General features: G+C 46.4%; 1 gene segment (V, D, J or C); it reads left to right on the forward strand.

The window, feature by feature from the left end:
- LOC144755687 (immunoglobulin alpha-2 heavy chain-like) overlaps positions 1–23,795 on the forward strand; it is a 1,801,746-nt gene that overhangs the window by 591,475 nt on the left and 1,186,476 nt on the right.

Raw genomic sequence — 23,795 nt, forward strand, 5'->3', positions numbered from 1 at the left:
ATGGCCACGCTCGCACAAGTCGCCCGACAGCACGACCTCAACATAATCTCCTACGCCGAAGACACTCAACCGATCCTCTTCCTCATCAAGGATCCCCTCAACCCCAAATCCAACCTCCTCAAAGGAATGAAGGCCGTCGCCGACTGAACCTGAACATGGACAATATGGAGGTCCTCCTCCTCGGCTCCAACCATTCAGCCTGGGACGATTCCTGGTGTCCCATGGCACTTGGGGCAGCCCGACACCCACCAACCACGCACATAACCTGGGAGTAATCCTCAACTCAACACTCTCCATGACCAAGCAGGACAATGCAGTCTCCTCCTCATGCTTCAACACCCTCCGCATGCTCTGCAAGATCTACAGGTGGATCCCGACAGATACAAGAAGAACAGTCACCCAGGCCCTCGTCAGTAGCAGACTCGACTATGGAAATGCCCTCGAGATTGACTTTGGTATTTGGAAATAATTTTCCCAGACTGCGGAGTGCGTGGAGGTCCCTGCTCTCTTTGGATGAGAGTTGCTGCTGTCGAGGGCTGACCAGCTAGGTTGAAGAGGTGAGAGGCGCGGTGACCGGGACTGCGAGGACCAGCATTCCGAGATCTACAGCTGGTTCCTCTTCCCGGCCGAGCCGCGCCCCCTCTGTGCCACGCCCCGAATATACATAAATCTGAATTGTTAACGCGCATCGCGGGAGTCGCCCGGGGCTAAGCCCGGGCAAAGGGCGGGCCCTCTGAGGCCCTCAGAGACCGAGTGAGGCCGGGCCGGGCCCTCTCCCTTTCATCTGCTGTCAGCCTTGTTTCCGGATTCCTTCATGGCTGAGACTCCGTCTCACACTACTGCTGATAAGGTAGGGAGCATCATCAATGGCCCCCTTGACAACTATTTCACTAAGCCCGGGACTGATACTGACAGGGAAAAAAGTCTGGCAGAGCGCAGGGCAGAGCGTCGTCGCTCGGTCGAAAGTTTGAAGAATAAGGCCTCTGCCGACTTCTCCCTGGAGACTTCCATCCTTACTATCAGCTGTACTCCCACTACTGATGATCTCTTATTTTTAGAAAGTTTTCCACTCCTGTTGAGAGACTGTACGCCAATACCTCCGGGCCAGTCAGCCGAGTCAGAAAACCTTATTATCCCCCCAGTCCCTCACTCCCTGATGCAGTCTTATCCATCAGGACTCCAGTTCAGGCCAAACATGTTCAAACCAAACCAAGGAAACATGCGCAGGTAAACATACATCGTCCGCCACCTGCAAAGAGAAGACGGAAGGGGGGGATTTGCTAAAACCAAAGATCTGCCACTCGGACTTTGGAAAATTTTCTAAACTAACTACTAGGTCTGCTCCGACTTCAATGGCAATTAACGCCATCGCTTCCAAACCGGTTTCCCCACAATTATTGGTGCAAGTGCAACAACCAATGAGCGTCATTGGCTCAACTGACACTCTTCCCGATCCCTCTTCAACTCCTGACTCTAACACTGCCTCTCTGGACAGTATGGAACATCTTATCAGGTCGTTTATTTTACCGATTATAGAGAGGCTGAGGAGGGTCGAGAAAAAGCTTGAGGTGCTTGAAGCTCTGGCTATAAAGGGATTGCCGGGCGTTGCTCCTACACCATCACTTGAGGTGACCTCTTGCACCCCTAGTACCTCTAAAGGCACCTCCCAAACCAGTCACACTACGAACTTCACACAACAAAAGGCACCCATTATTAAACAGGTCCATACTCCAGTTCCTATGGCATCTAACTCAACTCAGGCTGGTCTTTCAAAAGCCCCTGCTGGGAATCTACAGCAGAGTACAAGGGCTCCCTTTAGATCTACAAGACCGCCCCAGAGAATCCAACAAACAGAAATGCCTCCGGAAGCTGCCCCTTATGTGGTTGTTTTGACGGGAGTGCCCACCCTACCAGACAATAAGAGGGAGGGGTACTTCCAGCTCAAAAATAAAATTATGCACTGGCTAGCCCAGTATCGACCACTCACGCACAACATCAATGGGGAGATTGTGCATGTAAGACGACTCTCATGGTTGGGTAGTAGGGTTAAGGATATTGATGGTGATCTTGTTGTTATAAATTTTAGGGACCCCCGAGCTGTTAACTACATACTAAATTGGCCCCAGGGTGGAGGCAGTAATTCCATCACTCCACGCCCCTTGACCTACTTTTATCCGAGATCTCCGTTGTTCCCTCTTACTTATACTGGTGGACAGCTACCTATCCACAGTGCACCCCAACTGCCCTACAATCCTGGCTACCTGCCCCAAATCCCACACTTTCACCATGCTCCTGACCCATTTGGGTGGAACACAATACCAGTTCGGTCAAAGAGTGACCCTAACGGTAAAATGGATCACTTGAGACCGTTCACACCCCTGGAGATCGCTAATAGGTTTGATGTTTTTTCAGGCTTGGACACCTGCGATTGAAGTTTACAGCATGACCAGTATACAGGTGCCCAAATAAATCCACTGCCCACTGGTGTGCTAAGCGGGAGTACTTACCCCAACAATCCATCTCATGACCTGACACCCATTACTGTGTCTCCTCCATCTGATCATGCCCCGGTTTTAAGTGGGTGCACCCCAAGTTTGTCCATTCTCTCCTGGAACGTAGCGGGGCTACAGAGTAAACTAGATACCCCTGATTGGGTATCCTTTATCGACACCCAAGATGTTTGCATGTTCCAGGAGACATGGGCACGGGAGGATAAATGGCGCTTGGGATATGCGAGCTTTACCATCCCAGCTAAATGGGAGGGGAGAGGATGGCCCTCTGGGGGGCTCTGTATTTGGGTGGCATCCCATTTGGGCTGCAAGGCTAGGGCCCTCAACACTAATTCTTTGGATGTCCAGTGCATACTACTGGAATGGCCCAATCTTACGAAACTTGCTTTGATTAATGTCTATTCTAGACCGATAGGACTTACAAAACCATCACCCACCTTCGAGGAGCTCTCTGTATTCTTCCCACATCTCCTAAAGGGTGCTATGATTGTGGTAGGGGGTGACTTTAACTGTCAGTTTGAGCCACTTACCCTGACACTGGAGGGAGCACTTGGGGAAGAGGGTGATCAGTGGGGAATTCCGCAATTGGTGGGTCCCCCAGCAAAATCATGGACGCCCTTAGCGACACAAATTTTGGCATTTACCCTTAGTAATTCCTTGAGGGCCTGTAATGGTAGATGTGGGAAGGACATTCCCTCCAAACCGACCTTTAATAGGGTCGGCCACGAGTCCTATTTGGACTATATTTTGGTCCAGATTCTGGACTGGAGCAGGGTTATGACCTTTGATGTGGTACCAAGAAGTGAGAGTGACCATAATGCACTGACTCTCTCCCTGGCTCTGCCATCCAAACTCACGATTGATCAGTCGGATCAACCGACATCAAAGGATAACCTAATCCTATCAAACGATAGGCGTAGAGTTCGTTGGACCAAATTCTTAGATAACCCTGCCCATATCTCTGAGCTCTACGAGAGGATACTCCCTACATTAGAATCTATGGAGACTATTATAAATTATCCCCATTCCGAAGATCTTTTCCGGAAGCTGGGCAATCTTCATAACGATATGGTGGGAACTCTTGCGGAGCTCCTGAACCCAGTGGTGGGGAAAGGGCCCCGCAGGGCACAAAGGCAGTCATGGTATAACTCAGCTTGTAGGGAGGCAAAGGGCAAACTGATTGCGGTGCTGAAGCATTCTAGGGACCCTGGGGAAATCAGGTTAAGGAGGGCTGACCTAAAGCAAGCCATTCACAACGCGAAGGCGGCTTGGGACCACACAAATTGGGAAAACATGTTGATCACCCTCCAGACAAAAGACACCCGTAAATTCTGGCAAATTGTGAAAACAGGCTCATCAGAGCCGACTCAAGCAGTTGAGGCCAATATTGCGGCTGCGGCCTGGGAGGACCATTTTTGTTGCCTCTATGAAGAGGCCGCCCCGGGTCTGCCGAAGCAGCATGCCTGTGTACCACTGGAACATTCTCCGCTGCTTGGCAGTCCAAATGTCTGTCCCTTAAATGTGGAAGAACCTGACCCTCTGCAGTTCTCTTTGGGTGAGGTAATGGCTGCAATAGCAAAACAGCCGTCAGGGAAAGCCCCCGGATTAGACAAAATTCAAGGTGATTTATTTAAACACCAACCCATGATCTGGGCTCCATACTTGTTAAATGTTTTTAATGCAATTCTAGCAGGAATGGCGGTCCCCAGTACTTGGCTGGGAGCAGAGATTGTCCCAATCTTCAAGAAGGGCTCTCCTCTGCTCCCAGCCAACTACAGGCCAATCAGCCTGATTGATGTTTCGCAGAAACTTTTTGCGAGGCTGACTCTTGACCGCCTTCAGGATTGGATGACTGACCACTCAGTGTTGAGTACATTCCAGGCGGGCTTCAGGAGCAAGGTCTCAACTACGGATCAACTTTTTAGGTTGGCCCTTATTTTCTGGAAGATTGTGAGGGTGGAGGGGGGCACGCTATATACCGTCTTTGTCGACCTCAGAGCGGCATTGGATCTTGCTCCGCGGAGCAAACTAGGACGGTATTGGTTAAACTCGGGCTCCCCCACCCACTTTTAGATGTTATTATCCGTCTACACACCCAAAATTTTGCACAGGTAAGGTGTGGGAGGTTGTGCCGTCTCTCTAATAGATTCCCCGTTGGCAGTGGGGTAAGGCAGGGCTGTGTCTTAGCGCCGACTCTGTTTTGCCTCTTTGTCAATGGGGTAATCAATTTTTTAAATAATATTAACAACAAAGATGCCCCGCGGCTTGGTGGTACTAGGGTGCCCGCGATCATGTTCGCGGATGACACCTTACTGCTTTCAAAATCCCCTATGGGGATTCAACGAATTCTGGCAGGGTTTGAGGCATTTTGCCGAGAGCATGGGCTCGAAATAAATGCCTCGAAAACTAAGTTTATGATTTTTAATACCCCCCAAAAGACACGCCCCAATCCGTTTATAGGTGCTAACCAGCTAGAAAGAGTCTACACTTTTGAGCATCTGGGCGTGACTATTAATGACAAATTTGATTGGGGCGATCATCAGGCCAAGTCACATCTCAGATTGGTGCAACTATCTGGGGGCATTATTAGGCTAGCAAACTCCAACAGATCATCCATCAGGCCGCTAGCCCCTCCCCTGGAGATTTATAGACTCCAGGCTAGAGGAGCGATCCTCCATGGTATTGAACTCTGGGGGTATGCTTGTAAAAAAGATCTGGTCACCTTAGAATATAAATTTCTCAGGCAGTTATTAAAGCTACCGACAAGCACTCCACTCCTGCCACTAAGGTTGGATCTGGGCCTAAAACCCTTGGACCAAGTGGTGGGTGTGAAACCTCTAACCTTTTGGAGAAGACTATGGACCACCCCCGAGTTAGCCAACTACAGGCAGGAACTGCAGGGAATTCTTGCCCTACCGGATGTAGAGAACATCCCATGGTTCAAATATATTAAATCTGAATTTGACCGGTTTGGCCTTTTGTCCCTGTGGAATGATCCTTTAGTCGCCTGCCAGGGCATCTCCCGTAAACATCTTGTGGCTACGTATTATGCATGTAATCTGGCTTCCCATATCCAGGGTACACGCCCAGACTCACTGGTAGATAAATTTCTTGCGGTAAAGGATTCTTATAAGTTCGAGCCAGTTCTGGACGATATTTTCCCAAATCTGGCCCGGAAGCTATTCCTCCAATGGCGTTATAGTACTCTTCCGTTAAGAGCACTTACGTGCAAATGGAAACAGTCTACCCCGGAGAATTGCCCGGGCTGCACTTGTAGGCTGGAAGACGAACTCCATCTAGTCAAGTCAAGTCAAGTCAAAGAATCTTTATTCGGTGATTAAAAATCACCATAAAAGCACACACATATATACATAGGGATATATGACGGTACAACGCGTACCGTCACAACGCATACCTTTACAACGCGGCCGTGACAACGCAAGTCGTTACCACGACTTGCGTTGGGGGGGCGCGGATTTCGAATAGTTTAATTTACTATTCTAACACCAGTCCCCGTGGACCCTAGGGAAGGTGTTAGGATAGTAAATTAACTATTTTTAGACCTTGAGCGCCCTCCAGCGCAAGTCGTGGTAACGACTTGCGTTGTCACAGCCGTGGTGTAAAGGTACCGCGTTGTGAAAACATCGTTGTAAACGATGTTTACCATACATAGTAAAAAGTCATTAAACATATCCAAGATCCTTTGTACAGAGTGTAAACAAAGCCTAAAATGCAAACAGTAAAAGCAATGTATAACATTTAAAAGGCATAAAATGTAAGACATTTCATTCTTCTCCCCTGGTATGTCTTAAACGGACCGCTACCTTAATAAAATTCATAATACTACATAATGTTAAGGGGTCCGAAGCTTTCTGTAAAAATACTAGTGCCTCCCTAGCGTGGGACAATTTGTTTTTTTTTAAGAGGGTTACAAGGAATTTGCGTCTGGGCATTGTGTAAAAGGGACAAAATAAAACAAAGTGAAGGGAGTCCTGCGGAGACCTGTTGTCGCAGCCGCAGGGCCCCTTCTGTTCGATTGATGTAGCAAATCCTACTGGTGATGCCAACATCAATGGGAGTAGGTTCAGCCTAAAACGGCACAACAAGAACCTGTCCTGTGCGTTATACATGAGGTACAAGTATGGTTCCATACCCTCCGCACTCTTCACCAGGTTATGGTCCCTCACTGTCTTTTTACACGCTTCCGCCTCGGCTCTGCATAGGTTTTTCCGCTCTAGAAAATTTTTCCCAACTTGCAACTTATTCTGGGCTACAATTGATGCAGGGTTAGTAAAGAGGTTCCCAAAACCTAGTTCCTCTAAAGTGTTCTTCACATAGCGGAGCCAGGGGATGCACATACATTTGTCCCTCTCCAAACAATCCGATAAGATTTCTCTACTGAGTGACGCATCAGGATTGACCCAGATTTTTAACCAGGCTACTATGGGCCTCAATTTTACCAGGTCTTCTATATAAGGCCTCCCTAACTCCCTGTGGGCAATCCATCCAGCGGTACTTTGAGGTACCCTCAGGATTGATTTCAGATATTTGTTTTCTTCGCGTTGGATTCTTGTGGTATTAACGAAGCCCCATACTTCAGCCCCATAAATAACTTTGGAGCATGATACAGAGCTGTACAAGTTCATCACCTGTTCCGGGGACCATCTTCCTAGCCTCCTGCCATAGCTAGCTATTGCCCCGTTAGATGCAATCATTTTACCACAACGCTCCTCCACCAAGGAATCAAACTGTAAAGCACCATCAAATAATACATCAAGATAGGGAAACGTTTTGACCTCTTCTACAATGTGACTCCCTATTGTATAAGTAAATTTGGAAGTAGATTTTTTCCCCGCCCGGAGCACATAGGATTTACCCAAATTAATAAAAAGGTCCAGGGCGCCCATGAACTTAACAAATCCATCGATTAGGATTTGTAAGCTCCTGGGTGTACGTGCAATCAGCACCGCGTCATCTGCGTAAAGCAGAACAGGAATATGACGCGACCCGACCCTTGGACAATCAACCTTTAAACCCAACAGAAACTGCTCCAAATTATTAATATACAGGGAAAACAGAAAAGGGGCAAGGATGCAGCCTTGCCGAACACCGCTCATACAGGGGAATGAGTTAGTCAATCCCCCTCCCTGTTGTAACGGACCTTAGCCGTAGTGTCACTGTGCAATTCCCTCAAAATGTCAATTAGGCCACTCTCGATCCCCATGCTAAACATCATGCCCCACAATTTCTCCCTGTTGACGTGATCAAATGCTGCTGCCAAGTCCATGAAACCCATATAAATGGGTTCATCACTAGCCATGGTATATTTGGCAGTCAGCATGTAAAGGTTCAGGCATTGGTCACTAGTGGACCTCCCTGTCCTAAATCCATATTGAGTGTCCGAGAAGGTGTTATTTTCTTCGGTCCACTCGGACAGTCTGTTAAGAATTGCCCTTCCCAAAAGTTTTGCTGACACATCAATCAGGGAAATCGGGCGATAACACTTGGGCTCATCCCTATTGCCCTTCTTAAAAATCGGCACAATTACCGCTTTTGACCAGGACGGAGGCAGGCCGCAGGTAATAGCAGTATTAATGACCCTTGTCATTAAAGGGGCCCAAAATTCAGTTTTACTCAGAAACAGATCTGGGGGAATTCCGTCAGGCCCCGGGGCTTTATTTTTAGTCAAACCCTCAATCCCTGCGGTGATCTCCTTAATAGTGAATTCAACCAGTGGAGCCTGAGTTGGGATATCCGATAACTCTGCAGTGGTGCCAGGCTCGTGGTTATACAAGCTCCTATAGTGGGTAACCCACTGTTCTGGGAGGATATTGGCCCCTATCTCCGGGGTGTCTTTTTCCTGGAAAGTTGGGTTATTAATAATCCTCCAGAAGCCCGCTAGATCCTTTCTTTCCCCAACTTCTCTTAAATCTGCCCACGCTTCTGCCTGTAAGACTAGTTTCCTCCTCTTAATCTCTTTTTTATAATTTTCTCTGCACGCCTTCACATTGTGGTGGACCCTTGGTTTAGATTTAAGGCAGCTTTTCAGCTCCCTCAAAGCTTTGGAGCAGTCTTTATCGAACCATCGAGGGTTCCCGTGGTTCTTTAAGGGCACACAAGTCTTTAGTAGACCGTCGATCAACTTGGCGATCTGAACGAATGCCTCCAGAAGCCTCAGACCATGAACCTCTGTGTCTAAACAATCATTGATGGCCAAGTTGCCGGCGTCAACCAGGTCCTTGTAAAACTTTTCCCCGTCAATTTTGGACCACTTTAGTCTCCTGCCTTGATCTGTTGCCCTCTCAATGCATGTGTGTTGGGCTCTATTTCTTGGGCCCACCCTGTACAACAGCTCCAAGACGAGAGGGTTATGGTCACTGAAACCACTCCATTCAATCCCTGCACTAGTTATCTTGTTTATCAGGGATCTTGAGACCAGGATATAGTCTATAAAGGATGAGCACCCTCTGCCCTTAAATGTAGGTGGAAGTGTGCCATCCTCCTGCGTCCCCATCATGTTAATAGTATGCTCAAGGTCATACTTGAGCCGGAGCGTACTGAAAGCTAGCCCTGTCGGCGTATGGGAAAAGTGAGGCCCCTTCTCCGTGGGGCACTGGGACCAGTCTGGGTTTTTTTGAACCAGTGCCGGGCACAGATGGCAATTGTAGTCTCCCATAACCATCATTGCATGTGTCTGCCCCTTTTTTTGGCCCGTTGTTTCCTGACCCAACCTGTGATCCAATTCAGCGACAAGAGGGGTGTGGGTTCCCGCTGTCTCATTATTGTAGATATTAAAAACTACAAATCTAAGCCCCTTCCCTGAGAACCTAACTGCCTGGATCCTGTGGGAGTTCCAGTCTGGGCAGGAGCAACTGCCCTGAAGACCCAAGTCTATATAAATAGATAATCCTCCCATGGCTCTCCCTGGTCTTGATTTTTGGGCGGGTACAAAAAAACACTTATACCCTTGCAAGTGGAAGTTATTCTCCAGTGCCCAAGTCTCCTGCAGACAAATTACATGGAATTTCCTGATATAGTCGAGCCACTCTTTGTTATCAAATTTACCAGCCAGACCAGCTATATTCCATGAGATAATTCTCAATGCCTCGCCCCCCTGCTCCACTCCCCCCTGGCTCCCCCTTTGTAACTCACACCTTGTCTTTTCTATATCCGGCCCATGTCCCTCTCCTATACAACCGATATCTGCTGCCCTGGGTTCATCCCGCACAGGCGTCATACCGCAACTTGATGGCATTTGCATTGCCACCGAGCTGTGCACCTCCAACTCTTCTTTCAGAACCCCTTTACCCCCTTCTTCCCGAGGACCGTTAACCATTTGTCAATCTACCCCCTCTAAGCCATCCAGACAGTGAAACCGGTTGAATGTATGAAGGGGTGGCTCTCGGCGCCTGGAAACTGGCCTAGGGTTAAATTCGTGACAATCACCTCTCCGACCGACCCTTTCCCAGTTATCGTAGGTACGAAGCGTATGTGCAGGGGCAGGGACAGGGATAGGGGGAAAGAAGAAAGACACATGAAGGGTTTGAATGGTTGACACCTGCGATCTATTCTTTCCCTGGCATATGTGAGTAACAGTTCCAACGTCCCTGAGGCTTACCAATATGCAATCCCCTATGATGGATTTACGAGTTTTCCCCACCCATGGAACCCTTCTAACCATTATGATTTCGTTATTTAAATGTACTGGTAAGGGTCTATTCAAGTTTAACCACTTAATTACCCTACTTTTTAGGGCACAAAAATCCTCTGCTTCACCCACCTCTAGCGGGGGAACGCCCGCCATGACTACAGTGAAGTCGTTTGCCTCTGGTGGTAAATTAGGTCTACGTGGCCTGAGGGGAAGCTTCAATAGTGGTGTTGGCGCGACACTATCCGTCCGACCAGGGGCCAAACCGTCCTGTGCAGCAGGGTTAGGATGTGGCTCCTCCACTGTTATCACTGTCGGTGTGGGGGGTTTAGATGGCTTCCCAAACTCAGAGTGGGGATTTTGAGTTTGTTTATTCCCTGTGGACCCTTCGCTTTTCTCCTACGTTTGTTTGGGGGCGGCCCAAACACTCCATATGCTGCAGCTGGCTTAGGTTTAGCTTTCCTAGATTTCGGGGCTGGGGGAGGTTGAGAGATTAAATCAATAGTCACCTTGCTTGGGGTTAAGCTGCTCGCTGGGATAGAACTCATGGATGACGCTAAGGGGGTTTCTATACAATCCCTCAACAGAATTGGGACATCGTCTATTGGGGTCAACTCTACACTAGGCGTGGTGAGATATTCTCCAAGAGGTCTATTTTTCAGGTTGTCTAGTCTTTTTTTGTCCAGCCTACACTGCTGCCAGAAGATCTTGGGGGATCTCCCTTATGCAAGAACCTAGGGTTTCGCAGATGCTCTGAGGTTTTTCGAATCCTTAAAACTGACTTGACCAAAGTAACTGTGTTTGTAATGGCGAAGTTTTTAGAGGCAGTTTGGCATAAGAGACTCCGCCTAATCTCTAGGACACCCTAAATTTTGCCCGCCCTTGTGCCATTCATTTTGATAATTATGACACTGTATGTAAGAGCCAACTTTTATCTTATATTGTTAACGTGTTTTAGCATTATTTTTGTATTATGATAGACTGTTTGTGTACTAGCAGCATTGTAGCATTAAGCACTGATTTTGTACTGCTCTCCCGAACATGCGACGGATTGCTTACCTCCATGGTTTACTAATGGGCTGAAAGTATGGTTTTTTTTTTTGTGTATCAATTTTATTGTATCTTTTATGGCAGATTGCCGAAATAAAGATTACTGAAAGAAAGAAAGAAGAAACGCCCTCTATGCAGGAACCCTGGCCAAGCTCATCAAACAACTGCAATGCATTCGAAAATTCTCTGCACGCCTGATCCTCGATGTACCACGCCACAGCCACATCACCCCCACCTGAGAAGCCTGCACTTTCTCCCCATCAACAAGAAGATTTCCTTCAAACTTCTCATCCACGCACATAAGGCACTCCACAAGATCGGCCCAGCCTACCTCAACAGATGACTTTTCTTCTACATCCCCAACCGCTAGCTCCGCTCTGCCAACCTCGCCCTCGCCACTGTCCCTCGCACTCGAAGAACAATCACTGGTGGAAGATATTTCTCCCACCTCGCCGCCAAGACCTGGAACACCCTCCCACTGAGCCTACATCAGACCCAAGACCTGCTGACCTTCAGGAAGCTACTGAAGACCTGGCTGTGTGACCAGGAGCGGACCCCCCCTTTTTCCCCCAGCGCCTTGAGACTCTCATGGGTAAGTAGTGCGCTCTACAAGTTCCTGATTGATTGATTGATTAGATTATTTCTTTTGTTTGAACTGTCAGATCACAGATGCCACACGAGCCACAAGGGTAATGTCCAGTGAGTGGGAGAATGTCCCACATGGCACATTGTGTAGATTTCAGGCTTTCCGTGGTCTAGAGTGGAATATCATGTCCCTTATGTTACTAGAACATTTGAAGGCAAAACCTGGGGTTGGGTGATCTAGTGTGCCTGTGTTCGAGATGGACCTGTGCTTGCTGATTTTTATTGTATACTGGGTTAAAGGTGGTGACACAGGTTAAGATGTTATCATGTGTTTGTGTGCGGGGTTCCAGTAGGGCTGCCCTATTGTTGTTTCTGGCCCTCTCCCATGCCAGTTTGATGGAGTGGGGTGGGTATTGATGGGCTTGAAAGTATTAAGTAAGTTGTTCCACCTGATGGTTATAGTCAGCTGTAGTACTGTAGTTGTGACAAAGTCACAAAAATAGGCCATTGGCTGGTTGTCCCTCAGAGATTTAGGATGATTACCGTATAGTACCAGGCTAATACCATCTATTGGCTTTTTGTAAGTTGTGGTCATCAGTTTGCCATTAACTATGGTGATACAAATGTCAAGGAAGGGGAGATTCTGGCCAGATATGCTTTTGGTGAATCTCAGAAAAGTGTTAAGAGTCTTTGCCCAGTTACCAAAGGTGTGGCAATTTTCTATATCTCCCTGCCAGAAGATCAGCATATTTTCAAAGGAGAATGTTGGTCATATAGGGATTATTATCACTATAAATGTTCTCCTTTACAAAGTTGACCATGTATAAGCATGCTAACCTGGGCGCAAAGGAACTTCCCATGGAGGCTTCCTGAGTTTGATGGTATAGCTGGTCACTGAACCAAAAGAAGTTGTTCTTTTAGTGCAATTAATCCCTTCGCTGCGGGGTGTTTTCCCCCCGCTGTGCAGGGGGAGGGGGGCACTCGCTGCGCCGCTGTACAGGTGACGAGCTTGGCTCGTCATGACGCACAGCGGAGCTGCCCTCATGACGAGCTGAGCTCATCACAGCCACACACGTTTTCGAATGGTCAGCACAGCGGGGAAATAAACCCCGCGTGCAAACGTTCCAACGGCTGTGACGAGCTCAGCTCGTCATGAGGGCAGCTCAACCGTCCCTCATGATGAGCTGAGCTCGTCACCAGCACACAAGGGGTTAAATTGATCGGGGTAGCTAAGGGCCAGTCCTTGAACAAAAGAGTAATCTTAATCACTTCTAGGGTAGCGTTTTGGGGGATACTGGCGTAGCTGGGTCTGGTGGCTGAGTGGACCAATACGTGTACCTTAGGGGCCTGTGTTCTACCTCATGGTCACAGGTTAAATTCCCAGCAGGTCCACTCAGCCTTTCACCCTTCTGAGGTTGAAAAAAATGTATACCTTTGGGTAACATTAAACATCTGTGATTCAGAGCCAAGATATCCTTGGGTGAACACGTGCTTTACAAACACCCATGTTATATTATACATCAAGGATCACTATGAAGTCAATATTAGGCATGTTGTTGGACTATTTAATGAGTTTAAACATATCCCTGGTGTCTTTCAGAAGGGACAGTGTCTTTGTGACTAGAGGTTACCCCCTTATGTATTTTCAGGAGGATGTAAAAGTAAGGTATCTTGGGGTAGGGATTGACCAAAAATCTGTCCTCATTCTTACATATCCAGCTCTAGGTTAGAGCTACTGTAACCTTGAAGCTGATATGGGTACTCAGACACACGGTGGGGTCCTGATTAATGGGATTCTAGTATTTGCATTTCGCTAATTGGCATAAGCATACTTTGTTATAGTCAATGGTTGGCATTACAACAATTGTCCCACCTTTGTCAGCTTGCTTGAATATGATGCTGGTTTCATTGGCCAGTGACTTGGCAGCCACTAGTTCCAGGTTAGACATATTCTGGTAAGACCATCTAGAGTTGGATCCAACTATATCCTTGAGACCAGCCTGTCCTAAGGTGAGAATTTCATTTGGGACCATACTAGCCGATGGAGTAATTTAGGGGGGCGGGGCAGCAAACTCCTCTCCACCAACGGAGTTCATGGAGCTGTTGCACTGCGCGTTCCACTCAGAAAACGGAGTTCAGCAACAAAAAAAAACTCTGCCAATGGCCGGCAGAGCAGATTTTACCAGTTTCCCAGCACTCATCCCTCGCTTTAACGCAAACAGCCTTTCAAATCTGGTTGTATCCATCTTTTGTGTCCATCACCAATGCTTTCAGAATGCTTTCAGAAAACACCAGCATCTGTAGTGCTTCCCAGGAGAGTTCTTAAATGTGGGACTCCTGCAAAGACACTTAGGGGTATATTCGCAAGAAATGGCGAAAATTATCGCTAACCTCAGTTAGTGTGCGTGGTTTTATTTCCATGTACCACAGGAAACGCCGCTAACTGCATTTAGTTTTCCCCACTGGGTGAAATGTCCGATTGTGTAAGATTTTGCAGCACAGCGATGGGCCAATTAGCAATCAGGAACCGCACACTAATTTGCCCCAGGTCTGCATTTTTCACGTTTGGTTGGAAAACACACTATAAAACACCTGCTAACCAGCCCAAACACACAAACAAAAAAGAAAGAAATTGAGAAGAACCATGGAGGAAGCTGGACCCAGTACAGAAGCCAACAACTACCCCCCCAAACACCCAGGAGGACCAGCCAGAGACCCAGGGGAAGGGCAATGAGAAGAGAAAGAGGAAGACTCGGTTCAGTCAGCAGGAAAGCCAGGTCTTGATTGTGGAGGTGACAGAAAACCAACAACAACTTTTTGGCAACTCCACAGTGTCACAAAAAATGCAATATTGTAGTCCTTTGAAGCCAAGGTGAATGCTGTCGGAGAGGTGAGGAGGACAGTGGATGACTGCAAGAAGTGGTGGCATGATGCTAAGTGCGAGACCACGCAGAAACTTAAAACCAATCTGAAATCAGCAATGCAGACTGGAGGTGGTAGTCCAGCGCAACACGAGGAGCTGGATGCGTTGGAGGAATAGGTGTCCGCAGTAATCAGCGAGGAGACAGTGGTTGGAGTTCCAGGTCAGGATACTGCTCAACATGACAAGACACAACACCAACAGGGTAAGTAATAACCAGGAACTGGGGGGACGGGGGAGATTGGCATAATGGCACCCATGCACAATTAAATATTTTGCAGTGCACAACCACAAGGACTGTGGAGCATGTCCTGGATACCCTTGGCCCTGGTGGTAGAGAAACATATTACCCTACTCAACCAATACATTTCAAGATAGATTTTGGTGAGCTCACAGACCTGGAAATGTACACATAAAAGTCTACCAATTATAGTCCATGTATGATATCAAACCACACAATAAAGGCTACATGAAAGAGCAAAGGGCCACATTGATTGGAGATGCAGCAGGGTGTCAAAATGGCCCCTGCCTCAACACCACACATATGCATGTTCCAGTATGTCTGAGTTGTGTGCAAGATTGTGCAGGTGTATCAAGGGTGACACTACTGCACATACACAATCTTGCACACAACTCATACACACGGGCACAATGGTGCATGTGTTCTGACATTGCTGGCGGCATTCCTACTCATGCACATGATCGGTCACATACACAGTGCATCCTCATTTTGGTGTTAGAGAGATATGGGCTAGTGCAGACCAGTTGTATATGTGTGTTGTTAAGGCAAGTCGGCAATGTAGACATCCTGCCGCATCTCCAGTTAATGTTCCTGCTTGCTCATACAGAATATGCAGTCCTGTGTACACCAAGTGAGAAAGCATCTAGTGATTCTGCATCCCATAAACACATGCATTGACACAACAAAGTGATCATGTAGCTTACTGGCTAAAAGGTGCATATCCCACAATGCACACAATAAGCAGACTTGATTCAAAATGTGATGTAATACAATGAGCTGGGGGATATGCCTACAACACTACAGGGCATGGACACTGCATTTCAGGAATGTGTCACCCAAATATGTACCACATGACCGTGTGCCATACTCACAGAACTACAATGTCCCTAGATAGATGTATGACAATGTAAGTATGACAACAAGCAAAGTGGCACCAAATAATGACAAGTAGCTAAATGGCATCATCACCCCTTAGGGAAAATAGCACTCCTCCATTATCAAGTGTACACATCTACCATATGGAAAGCTGCATTCCACATCAGTCCTGGTGTGATTTTCCCATTATACCATTATGTGCATGTAAAGCTATCAGTTTGGTAAGTCAACAGTGTCAGTGAAAAAATATGCAGTCATGTTATGTTATGTTAATTATAACTTATATAACGCATAATCAGCTGCAGGTCTCTTAGCGCTTGGAGAGAAAACTCAGATAGCCACAGGATTCCCAGAAACATGCAGAATTATACTGTATCCAAGGCTTCCCTAAACAAATAAGTCTTAAAACCTTTCCTAAAGGAAAGGAGGGCAGAGCCCTTCCGAAGGTTCTCTGGTAATTTATTCCAGATTCGGGGAATTAGGACCGAGAACGCTCAGCCACCTTTTGATGCCAGTTTGACTCTTGGAAGGGCCAAAAAACCTGCAGTCGAAGATCGCAATGGGCATTCCGGAACATAGTTCATCAGACGTTCCTTGATATAGCCCTGGGCATGACCAAAAATGGCTTAATGGGCAATGCAAAGGTCCTTAAACTTGGCTCGCTGTTTAACAGGCAGCCAATGTAACTTGTGCAACAAAGGGGTGACATGAGGCCATCTAGGCAGCCTAAAAATCTGCCTGACCGCATCGTTCATGATCACCTGCAACTTGCTGATTAATTTCTCGGGGAGACCAATGTACAAAGCATTGCCATAGTCTAATCTGGACACGATCGTGGCAGATACGATCATTTTAAGAGTGGTAGGTGAAAGCAGGAGATCCAGCTTCTGCAACTGTTGCATTAGACTCAGGCAGGTGCCAACCACCGAGGACACTTAATTGATCAAGGAGAGGTTGGCGTCTATCCTAATGCCCAGAATTTTAATGACCTGCGCTGGCCTCGGGGCAATACCAAGCTCCTACGGCCAAAATATGTCATTCCAGGGGTTACCCTTAGAGGAGATCACAAGGATCTCAGTTTTGCCCGGGTTGACTTTTAATGAATTAGTTGTCATCCAGTTCACGTATATCTGAGAATGTTCTGGGCGCTGGACTGAGCTAGCGAGGAATTATTAATTTGCAGAATAAGTTGAGTGTCATCTGCATAATTAAATACTTGACAGTCCAGAGCGGATAGTGCTGCCACTAGTGGTTGCAGATACACGTTAAAATAATTTTTATCCACAAATAATTGGCATAAAGAAAGACAAAAGGATTGCATTGATTGTTACGTTGATTTAATTCTTCAAAGTTTCATTTGATCTTTCTTTTAGCAAGACTTTGCTCACTTTTTGTGGTTATTATACTTGACATTTATCTTGCAAAGAACAATTATTTGTGGATAAAAAAGTAGTGGTCTACAGAAGAAGATTGTTTATAATGTGTATATATGTATAATGTGAAGTGGTTTTGTATATATGTGTAAATGTGTATTTAATGTACAGTGGTGTTTCTCATTCATGAAAAATTGAAAGTAGTACTTTGAAAATAAATTCATAGGGGTAAAAATAAATATACCCAACAAACATAAGACTAGGTTTTGTTTGTTTCTCTTACTTTTGGAGATAAAAAGTCAAAGTGTGGGGCCAGCAACTAGTTTATGTTTACTGCCATGTTACATAGCAGGGTCACTCAGACTAAATGTCATGATAAAACTCATTCAGACCATAACCCTCTACTACTGACTTGTGCTTGGGGCCATGTCATACCCCCATAAAGTCCTGGAGAGTGAACGTTCCAACACTTGATGACCCTGGTTTCCGGGCAGGACTGGGGGCTGCGATCCATGTCCACTTTGTGGAAAATGAAGGCATGGCCTCTTCGCCCTTTGCTGAGTGGAAGGTGCTTGAAGTTTATATCTAATGTCATTGGGATCCAAGTCTAGACGCACAGGGAACTCAAGCAGCACGGGGAATCTCCTGGCAGACCTGGAGTTGCCTCAGTGCAGTAACCCTGCTCATTAGGACCAACTATGGCTCGAACAAGAGAAACTACTGATGTTAATTGAGCGCCTCTGGGCTTATGACTATAAAGCCTATGTTACGAAAGCGCATGACAAACGTGATAAGACAGGAAAGTTGTTGGCTTGGTTTGCCAGCTCTGATCGTTGAGCCTCTCAGAACCTGAAGATATGTGCATCTGCAAAAAAGGTAGTGTATACTCAAACTGAAATGAATGAGGTTTTTGCGATGTATTGTGCTAGGCATGACGGGTTCCAAGCCAACCTATGGATGATTACATCTAGGCCACACAGAACCCCTGTCTCAGCAGCACCTGTCATGGGGAGCAAATATTGGTCCAATAAGTGAAAGGGGCCATCAAGGCACTGGCCTGAGGCAAGGTCCATGACACAGACAACTTCCCCATAGAATTTTATTTGACATATATTGACGCCTTGGCTCCGACATTGACTAAACTGTTCAACACAGCCAGGAACACTGGCTTCCTCCCTCCAACACTTCCTGTGGCTCTCAAGAGGGTTAAGCCAGAGAAGATATTCAATTTTATAGACCCCTGTCTATTCTTAATTTTGATGATAAGATATTGAGCAAATTCCTGCTGCCCAGACTGCTCCCCCATGTCAGGAGCCTAATCCATGAGGATCAGTCTGGATTAATTTCTGCCTGGAACACTGCAAGAAATGTCTGTGCATTGATACAGGTTATGCACTCTGCACCAAGTGACCACCCGAAAGACCTTGTCATGGCTCTTGATATTGAGAAGGCCTTTGACCCCTGCACTGGGACTACTTGTACCACTATGACTAACATGGGAGTGGGTGACAGATTATTTGGCATGCCACACCTTCTTTGCACACACCTATTGGCTTGTGTGAAGACTGGCTGCATCATCTAATCACCACACGCAATTGAGAGGGGCACTTGCCAAGGTTGCCTACTATCGCCTTTATTATTTGCTTTGGCAATGGAGCCACTTGCTTTCACACTTTGTACTGGGCATTATTACCAAGGGTTGCAAGCTGGGTATTCACCACTTTATGTCTCTCTGTGTGCAGACAACCTTAAGGGGAACGTACTGATGTGGAGGAGGCATTCTCCGCATTGGCAAAGTTTGAGCACCATTCTGGAATGAGGGTTAGCTGAGACAAATCCAATGAATTCTCATTGCATGTGAAAACTACCCTGTGTAGGTAACCAGTTATGTTTCAATATCTTTGAGTAAAAGTATATTACACCGAATTGGAGCTGATGAAGAATAATATTAGAGCAACCCTTGCCACAGTTCGTCACTCTACATGTTTTTGGCGCACGCTCCCGCTCTCAGTGATGGGAGGAATAATCTTATTAAAGATGATATTTCTTCTTCGGCTCTTTCACTACTTCGCTACACTACTGGTCTGACTCCCTAGATCCCGAAATGGATGGCTTACTAATTCAACGGATTTAGGATACGGACCGCTGTCACATAGCACTGGGTAAATTATGCTCCCAGCTGACAAAAGTTGACTAGCAGTACCAGATATGGAACTTTATTATTTAGCCAGACAATTGAAATGAGTGGCTCATTGGCACAACCTCCGTTGGGGTGGCCAAGCCAGCAGACAATGCTTCACCCTCACACAGGCCTCCATGGTGGCTTTGCTGCTCATACCACATACTCAACCCCGTGCAGGACTTGAGGTCCCTTTACTATCCTCCCTCCAGTTTGCGTGGTCCAGGGCGCTGCAACGCAACAACACGAAACTGCCCTATACCTAATCTCTCCCTCTGTCAATGATTCTATATCTCCCTCATACAGGGAACTACGAACTGGGCTACAGGACTGGAAGGGGTATGGTGCCTATTGGGGTCTAGTTTTGTGTGATTTCCCAGACCTGATGACTACGTATGATATTCCTCCACACCATTTCCTTCTCTGTGGTGCAGTGTTGGCCACTATACAGCGGATGTTATGCAAAGAGAGGGTGGAACCTGCTAAACATAATTGTCCTAAGACTATATGCACTACGGTTGGCCAGGAATGAGCAATCATGCTCCACTGTACATCCTTGCTTTTCCAAACTAAGGACGATCTCACCCCCCCTACAGGACCCATGGTCTTCGGACATGGGGGCAAGATTTGACAGACAAAGACTCTTCTACTTTTATTGGCCATATCCCTCGCACCACGTGTAATGCTCACATTAAGTTGATACAATTTTACTACCTTCACAGAGCATACCCGACACCTAAGTGTATCAACAAAATGTTTCCGGAGACCTATACCCCTGTTCTAGATATCATCTGGATGTGGCTGATTTCTAGCACATGGTGTTGAATTGCCTATATGTCTCACTACATTTTGAAAAACAGTGTTGTCTCTTATAAATGTAGCCACTGGCTGACATCTCGCAGGATCCCAGCTGTCTGCCTACTAGGGCTGTTTCCAAAACCCCATACTAGGGCTGACACCTCAAAATGTGTGGGCTTTACTTTAACTTTCGCCGACTGACATATGGTCATGTCCTGAAAAGCTCCTAGGTCCTCCAAATACTAGAGGTATCTAGGTAGGCAAAATACAACTGTGCCATCATAATGCTTGAGGTGCAGAAGGGGTGGTGCAATCCTGAACACACACAAGCATGGGATTAGATCATGCATGATTGTCCATTGATAACTCCTGGTATCCACCTGCTTTTCATCACAGGTGAAGACTCATTGGATAAGGACTGCACCACTACCTCCCCGATGAGACCTCATGCCATATGCACACCACACACTGACCGGGGTTAAACATGCTAGCTGCCCGCAGAGTCGGCACCTGGGCCCCTCTATTGAATTACCCCCACCCACCTTCTTCTCATAGTACTAGTGTTAATAGACCATCCCCATTTTATTGGGGGTCCTTCCTATGCCTTGTTGGGCTTTACGTTTGTTTCTTTTCCATTGGCTCCCCCTGATATTTCTGTAATAGCGCCTACTACATTGTGGTACTCCTTAAATTTTATTTACCTGGGTGGATAGAGAATGTCTGGCCTCGTGGTTGTATGTATGTTGGCATTCCAATTGCTGCTGCATCTATTTGGTTATCAGTGGCATGATTTTGTATGATGTTCAAGCTTTCCTGCAGATTCTCAGACTGGTACCATGATTCACTGCCTGTTAATATGATTGCCCTATACACTAGGGGCCTCATTTATGAGAAATGACGCATCACTGCATGAAGGCAGCAATGCGTCACTTCTAAGTGCGCACTCCTTGCGACATACCTGATGTGTCATATTTACTGTATGACGCATCATGTTGCAAGGAGTTACAGATACGTCAGTATTTCTGACGTATCTGTATGGCGCAAAAGTGACGCATTGCTGGAGTGTGTCCCAAAAGTGACGCGACCCCAGCAATGCGTCCTTTCACATGGGGCAAGCCCCATGTGAAAGGGCTTGCGTCAGTCTTACACCTGCTGTGAGGCGGACGTAAGAGTTTGACGCATTTGAGTCCTAGAAGTGGCGCAGTGAAATCTGGTAGATTTCACTGCGTCACTTCTATGACCCTTTCTTGCGTGGGAACACCCCTCCTGCATACATTATACCTGGCGCAGGTATAATGTAGCGCAGGGGTTTACAAAGTGACGCATCTACCTAGATGCGTCACTTTGTAAATGTGGGGCAACAAGGACCATTTTTTACACTGCTGGTGCGTCACAAAAAGTGATGCACCAGTGGTGCAAAAGTGACGCAAGGGGCCATAAATGAGCCCCTAGGGTTGGGCAGAACTTGCTGAGCTTCATTCCGCCGAATTCTGCAGACTAACCTGAAAACTCAGTGAGATTCACTAAAATTCTGCAAGCAGGATGGAAATTGGCACATCGCGCTGTCACACTGATTTTCAGTGCCAGGAGATTGTTCTGCACTTCAAAATCTGTGCAAACTGCACCACGTGGCATTTCAGAGGTTGCTGCTTCCTTGCTGCCCCTCATATAGATTTTCTACTTGAACTGCAGTATTCTCACCCCGAATGGTCGCGGAAGGTCATAACTGCCTGAATTGAGAAAATATCACCGGGTGCCCTCCTAGAGCATGTAAATGGCACTTGGGGGATTCCAATTCTCACTCCCACTCACCAACTTACCATTGGTGAGCTACATGTAAGAAAATACTTCACCATGCGGTGGTTGGAGGAATTTAGCTGGAACTCCATTTTACAAGCTTAAGGCGAGTAGCAAAAAAAGACTGCAAACTCCTATGGTGGAGAAGAATTAATTGCACACCCTAATATAGATATGGAAAATACTAATAATGTGTTTGCAGTGATGTAACACCCCTGCTGAGGTTTCCAAAGATCACATGTCTCACTGTTTTCAGCATAGCATCGGTGATCTCAGTCTGGTGGCGTACTAATTAGGTGCAACTGTGGGAGGACTTAAAAAATGAAAAAAGCTTTCTCTGTCATCTCCATTTGGTGGCAGGATTGTAAAACATTCAAAAAAGCAAGCAAGTCCCTACTTATAATTAATTTTGCTTCTAAGGTAATCTAGAGTGCTGGTGCTCAGGGTGAAATCAGAAATTCATACAATCATATACTATACAAAACTAGTAAGTCAGTGCAACATAGAAAAGTAATACAAAATAAAATAAAGCATCTAAAATGTAGTTGCAAATCAGTACACAATCAAGGTTAAAAACATCTCATAATAAAATCCACTATCACAAGAAAACAAAGTTGTTAACGCTACGTTTCAGTGAGTAGTTAATTGTACACCTTCTTCAGGACAGTTTTCTAAAACAATTTAAAGCGATTTTAATATTGAATTTCACTATACTGTTTGACGAAGCAAATGTGTAAGATGTGAGGAATTGGAAATGTTCCACTCATCAAAAACTTTTAAGGTGAACACTTTATACATTTAGTTCTGTTCATAGATGCCACAGTACTATTTTTGTTCACAGATAGTGAACAAACTCACAAAATAAACTGGTACATCAATATAGCCAATATAGCCAGATGATGTGCTCTGATGGGCAGTATATGATTTAGAAACAGGGGGGCAGATTTACAATAAGTGGGGCATCCCTGCATATCACCATGGGGCAAAAACGGCACAGATGCGTCTGTGCCGTAAAAGCGGTGCATTGCTGGAGTTGCATCGCAAGTGAGACGCAGCTCCAGCAATGCTCTGGAGGGCTCTATCTCCACAATGCTGTGTCAATCCTTACGCCTGCTTCAAGCAGGCGCAGGGTTTTGACGCAGCATGGGCCCAAAAGGGACTCAGTCAAATCTTGTAGATTTCACTCAGCCCTTTTTGGGAGGCTTTTCGGCACCGGAACGCTCCCCCTGCGATGGAACGCCTCCTTCTGGCTCAGGGCTTTATAACGTGACGCATCTGGGAGATGCGTCACATTGTAAATACCCCCCACCATAAAGCATCTTTTGCGCCGCCTCTGCGTCACAAAAGTGACGCAATGTCGGCGTAAAGGAGGCTTGTAAATCTGCCCAGGGTCTTTGCCGATGTTTTAAACAATGTGTGAGGCGAAAAATCTCTTATAGATGTTCTGGCAATTAAATAGCCAATGATTTAAAACCTTTTAAAATCGGTGCGGCCTTCTTGCACACAACAAACAGCTTCCAGGTCAGGATACACGGAAGCTGTTCATTGTGTGCAAGGAGGTCGGATCAGTTTTAAAATGTTTTAAATCATTGGCTGTATAATTTTATTTTTTTCATTATTGTATTCTATTATACCCCACCCTCTATTAATAGGTGTACATCATTATTATAGTACTCCCAATTGCACATCCATACTACATCAGCTGAAAGACCTTCCTCAACTTTTAAGTTTGAGCCCACTCTTACCAAAATATCTGACACAACAGAGTAATGGGCCCTTTGATGAAGCTTACCACTCTTGGGTACGTGAGGACCTAGC

The sequence above is a fragment of the Lissotriton helveticus genome, chromosome 5_1, assembly GCF_964261635.1.
Source record: "Lissotriton helveticus chromosome 5_1, aLisHel1.1, whole genome shotgun sequence".
NCBI classification, from domain to species: domain Eukaryota; kingdom Metazoa; phylum Chordata; class Amphibia; order Caudata; family Salamandridae; genus Lissotriton; species Lissotriton helveticus.